We start from the raw sequence: 5,980 nt of genomic DNA on the forward strand, positions 1-5,980 counted from the left end.
CATGTTTATACATTGGAGCATTAGCACTAAAGTAGTGGATTTTCCATGTCCGTTCTTTCCTGCTACTATGTTTTTTAAACCCAACAACCTCTGAGTTTTATCATTCCCCATGTGGGGCAAAAGTAAAGAGCACAAATCCCTACAAGGTAACAGATGATGGCTGGAAGGGGTTGGGCACCCCACATCCAAGCTGCACACCCATGTGACCACTCTACTCATTCTTAACCCCCTCCAACACACCAAGACAGCAGTCAGCCCTCGGCCCCCAAAGCCAAGGACACTGGCTGCAGTGGAGGAGGGGAGCCCTGGAGCAGAATGGGCCCCATCCTGCAGGGCCCTGGAACTTGGACTGAGAACCTTTTGACTATGATGTGTCCTCCTCTTAAGGAAGATGAAATGCTGTGGTTTGGGAATGGGAGAGGGATCTGAGTTAGAGTAAGAGCCTACACTAAGTGGGGCGGGGATTTCAAGACAGTCATGGAAGAACATCCTCTCTGCCCACTCCTCCCATAGGTGGAAGAGATGCAGAAAGGTCTGAAGGGAGTCTGGGTCCAGTACTTAAAGGTGAAGGAAGAAGGACTGAGAAGACTGGTGGCCCCTACCTTGTTGATAAGCTCCCAAGTTCAGAGGTCAGGTCAGGGAGCCCCCCCACCGGGTTCCTTGGGATGAGCCCCCAAGGTCAGGAGGCTGAAGAGTCGGAGGCAGGTTGGGGAGACTGGTGGAATCTCTACTTGTCAGTAAGTACCCCAGATCAGGGGGCAGGTTGGGAAGCCTTCTAGTGGTCCCCGACTCATCAGTTAGCCCCAAGGTTAGGGGCTGGGTTCTTTTAGCTTGAATTAAAAGAATTTCTCCAGGGCGCTGGCACAGCAGCAATACTCACTGTCTGGGGAGGGGGGTTGTACTCTTGGCAGTTGGCAATCACCCACTGGAGGTCAGCCACAAACAGCTCCTGAGATGCTCCATCATGGTCTTCAGGTCGATAGGGAAGAGGATGACTTCATAATAATCTGGAGCCTCTGCCTTCTTCACAGGCTACATGAAGGGCCAGGCACTGGGGTAAGTCTTGATCTGAACCAGCAAGTTTTTGAGGGTTGTATGGAGCTGGTCAGAGTCCTTAAGCTCTTTTCCCTTCTCCTTCCCCAGTGACTTCAATCCCATCTCACAGATGTCAGGGATGATCTACATGGGAATCTGCCTTACACCCTCTTTGAAGCAGCTGAGCCCCAAGTACACCTTCCAAATCTGAGCCTGTTTGCACTCAATCAGTTTCTTGATTATCTCCTGCTTCTTGATGATATGGGAAAGCTCAATATAGGGAATCCTGAGATTCAGCTTACACTCCATCAGTGTGGCCCCCTCATAATCCTTGATGTAACCCAGGTAGCGACTCTTGGGAACCTTGATGTCCTTGGAGAAACCCTGCTTTTTGAAATAGCCAATGACATACTCATCTGAGTAGGTGAGGAAGTAGAGGATATTCTGCTTGATGTGATACTCCTTCAGGTGGTTCATGAGGTGAGCCCCATATCCCTTGACTTGCTCATTGGAAGTGACCACACAGAAGACAATTTCCATGAAGCCCTGTGTGGGGAACATTCGGAAGCAGATTCCGCCAATGACCCATCCATCTTTGGTGAGGGCCAATATCTTGTGCTTTGGGTCAAACACAAACCTGGCAATGTACTCTTTGGGCATCCAGGGCAGCTGGTGAGGGAAAAAAAAAACACTCTACAGCCCTAGCCAGAGTAGTACATGTCAATTGGCCTTTTGTGCCAGTGAATTTCCCATAGCATGGAACTCAATGACTCCATGACCTCTCCTCTAGCCAAGCAGTCTCATCCTGGGCTGTGTTGGCTGAGAGTAAACTGGTCTCAGGCCCAAGCGTGGCTGCAGATTCCATAATGATCAACATGACTTCATTGACAAATTCCATGGAAATGTCCCCCATTACTCCAAGCCACTTTGCATCTTCCAGGGTCAGGTTGTCAGGAAGCTTCCTCTTCTCACCTGGCATGTGCTCTGCCCCTCCAGGGTCCAGGCCAAAGACTGGCTGCTGCTGCCACCCAGGCTTTGGGTCAATAGTGGAGCACCTGGCACAGCTGCAGCACTGATAGTGGCTGGCCTAGGAACTAACTGTGCCCCTCTGAGGTAGGCATGGTGAACCCTGAGTCCTAAATAGGGGAATTTTCCCCATAGATCTCTTCCTCCAACGTGGATTTTCCCCATGGATCTTTTCCCCAATCTGGGGAAATGGGTAAGGCTAAGTGTCCTCTTTTTAGGCACCAGTTTGTCCTTCTCCAGCAGTTGATGGCAGGTAACAGTGAAGATGGACAGAAGGAGGCTTCATCCAAAGACGTAAGTAGTCTCATAGCGGGCAAGCTATCACAGCTTTGTAGGACATGGCAGTAACACAGCCATCTGATATAACTGATGTAGGTGGTGACATCTTCGGACCTCTGTCTGAACTAGGCAGAGACTCCAGCTTCCAGTAGTTAAGAAAGAGCAGAAACATTGAACTCAAACATTGTCTGCCACTCCCTCAAGGCCAGATAACTGAACTTAAAACTGCAAGAAATTCAGTATGCCTGTTCAATACTGGGCTTCTCAAAGAGGGGACTTCCCAGTGATCCCTCCATAACTGGATGTGTCATCTGTAGGATGCATTCTCAAAAGCTTGAAGAGGTAGAAGTAAACCTGCTTGGTGTCTGTGTCTTCTTACTTGTGCACAGACAGGAACAGATTCTCTACATCCACTACCATCCCCAGCAGCCTGTTGATCTCATTCTCAGACACATTCTCCAGGTTGGACACATGGTCAGCCAGAGGGTGTTCTCAGCTCTGGCAGGCCTCACTCAAGTTGGCTGCAGACTGTTACAGGTCCATTCAGGAAGCAGTGGGAGGTTTGGGGTTCTTCCAACCATTACACTTGCTAGCATCATTAGCCTTGAAGGCCGAGAAGACCCCAAACTTCTCCAGCTTCTTGGTCCAGGGCAGTGCGTCGACTTGCTCCTTCCTCTCACTGGTGTGCTGCTAGCTCAGGCCAGGCCTAGTTGGACTCCCTCACTTCCCGCCTTGCCCCCACCCCTTGGGCTTCAGGTGCCCAGATCCCTGACCAGGGTGTCACACTCTCTGGGGCCTCTGGCTGTGCTGTGGCAGGGCCTCGACCCGGGGTAGGGGGTGGGGCTGGAGCCTGAGGCTGCAGGCTCTGGAGCTGCAGGTGGGCACAGGCCCTGGCAAAGTTTGGAGGTGCACCCAGCCCAAGGGCCCCAAGGACCAGACTCAGTAACTCCTCGAACTTTGAGTTTTACTCAATCCATATCTACAGCCCAATCAAAATTCTTAGAAGTTATTGTCTGCTAAGCTTGAGGACACTCCCCCTTCTTCCTGGATTAGGTCAGTGTCTGGTTCACAATTTTTCTTTCCTCCTCACCTCCTTCCCTCATACTAAGGGACTTCCAACAAACATGTTGATGGTCTCTCAACAACAATGACCTTATGGTTCCTCAATTTGCTCATTTTCCATGACCTACTCCTCCATCACACATCAGTTAAGTACAAGGGTCATCATACTCTTGGTGTTGCTTGTCATTATGCAGAATAAGCCACTACAATGTTCATGAACTCTGAAATAACTTCTGATCCCAGTCTCCTGTATCTAAATGGTGCAGTGGATAGAGTACTGGATGTGTAGGCAGGAAAACCTGAGTTCATTCCAGCCTCAGACACTCACTAGCTATGTGACCCAGGGCAAGTCATTTAACTTCTATTTGTCTCAGTTTCCTCAACTGAGAAATTAGGATAATAATAGCAGCTGCCTTTCACGGTTTTTGTGATGATAAAATAAGATAGTCTGTAAATAATTTAGAGCACTCTCCTCTCTTCTCCTCTCCTTCCCTCATGGATTATCATGTCCTTACCTAAGGCTGTTCTGCCCAATGAAGGTTAATTTTGATGGCTGAAACCTGCCTAGCTGACTTGGGATTTACTGACTAGATTTCTTTCTCAATGACCATTTCTTAAACCCATTTCACTCTGGATTTCATTGAATGGACAACAAGCACCACTTGATGGTTATTCTTTGGACCTTCCTGACTCAGAGTGAATGTAAATAGTAACTGTTTCTCTTTTGGCCAGCCATCCTGAGGGTCTTGCCCTCCCAATTTGATTTTTTTAATTAAAGTGGCCATCCCTTGACTCACTTACTCACTTTTTTTTTTTACTCACTTCTTAAAGAAGCCTATTCACTGAATGGGTGTTGCTTCACTCAAAGTGAGAAATAGAAAAGACCTTAGCTTAAAAAGGCCAATGTTTCCCACTGCATCTTGGGCCATCCCCATTCATCCTGATCCATATCTAGCCGCTGGACCCAGATGGCTCAGAAGGAGAAAGTGAGGCTGGTGACTTTGCACAACACTCTGTCACTCAAATCCAATTCAATTGCAAGTCATGTCATCATCTCCCTGATGTCATGGTCCTCTTTGAGAACAAAGGACAAAACACACACAAGAGCAATGCCTGGTACATAATAGACACTATGTAAATGCTTATTCCCTTCTCCTCTTCCCTATTGTTATTCTACCTGTCTCTTTCTTTTGTAATCACAAACCCTATTCGGTTCTTTCCCAGGCCATCACATCTATACTATCTATAATCTCCTCTCTTTCCTTTTTTGACCCACAGGTAAACCAATTCAGCTTTGTCCTCTTTTCTTGATTTCCTTAAGCCCCTTATCCTATCAAAGATCTTACCCTTAAGCTTGAATCACTCCTACCATTTCTGCCTTCACTCCTACTGATATGCTGATAAATAAAGTCAGAGAAAATCACAATACCATGCTAACTTGGTCCACTAAAATTTTATGTTACATAATTTAATCAGGACCATCAGTGAAGCAAGGCAGATCCTTTTATACTTTTCTAATTGACTTACTATCCCACTTATCAAGCTGCTTTTCCAAACTTTTCTATGCTTCTGAACACCTTCTACAACTCTCCCACACCCACCCTCTCAGCTGAGACTCTTGCTTCATATTACCCTAAAAAGAATTTGAGGCTATTCACTATGAGCTCCTTCTCATTCTTTGCCTCTCATCTCACACCAATTGATGCCTTCTGCCACTATCTCTTCCTTTACCCATCTCATATAAAGAGGTAGTTAATTCTTCTTGCCAAGGCAAACCCCTCTCCATCCACAAATAACCCCATTCTCTCCAGTTTTCTTAAGCAGAATGCCCTCTTTTCCAACCCCTCTCTCTCTCACTTATCTTCAGTTTCACCTTATTGAATCTCTGCTTCACTATCTACAAACATGCCTGTGTTCCTTATCCTCAAAAAACCCTGATTCATCTGTCCCTCCCTGCTGGGTATCATCCTATATCTCTTCTCCTCTTTGCAGCTAAACTCCTTGAGAAGGTCACATACAATTGATGAATTCATTTCCTTTTTTGCCAATCTCTTCTTAACTAGTTGCCATCAGGATTCTGACCTTGTAATTCAACTGTAACCATTCTTTCTTTCTAAAATTATCAATGATCTCTACTTGCCAAATCAATGGTCGTTTATCAATCCTCATCTGTCTTGACCTTTCTGTAGCTTTTGACACAGTCAATCATAATCTTCTATTATAACAACCTACCAGGTTGTGTCTCAGACTCAAATTTCACCACGTTCCTGTCCATTATTCACTCACCCATCAAATTAATCTTTTTTTTTAATGAGGCAAAGGGGTTAAGTGATTTGCCAAAGGTCACACAACTAATGAATATCATGTGTCTCAGGATGGATTTGAACTCAGGTCCTCCTGACTCCAGGGCTGGTGATCTATCCACTGTACCACCTAGCTGCCCCTAAATTAATCTTTCTAAAACAAACCATGTTACCTCTCTACCCACCCCCTCCAAACAATCAAAGCCATTTCAATGGCTTCCTATCCACACCAGTGTCAAATATAATCCTTTCATTCAAATACCTTTGAAACTTGA

General features: G+C 46.3%; 1 pseudogene; it reads right to left on the bottom strand.

Moving 5' to 3' along the window:
• Nucleotides 1-809: 809 nt before the first annotated feature.
• LOC114051314 lies at nucleotides 810-5,677 on the bottom strand (annotated as a pseudogene).
• Nucleotides 5,678-5,980: the final 303 nt, after the last annotated feature.

The sequence above is a fragment of the Vombatus ursinus genome, unplaced genomic scaffold (assembly GCF_900497805.2).
Source record: "Vombatus ursinus unplaced genomic scaffold, bare-nosed wombat genome assembly UNPS02014802.1, whole genome shotgun sequence".
Classification (NCBI taxonomy): Eukaryota; Metazoa; Chordata; class Mammalia; order Diprotodontia; family Vombatidae; genus Vombatus; species Vombatus ursinus.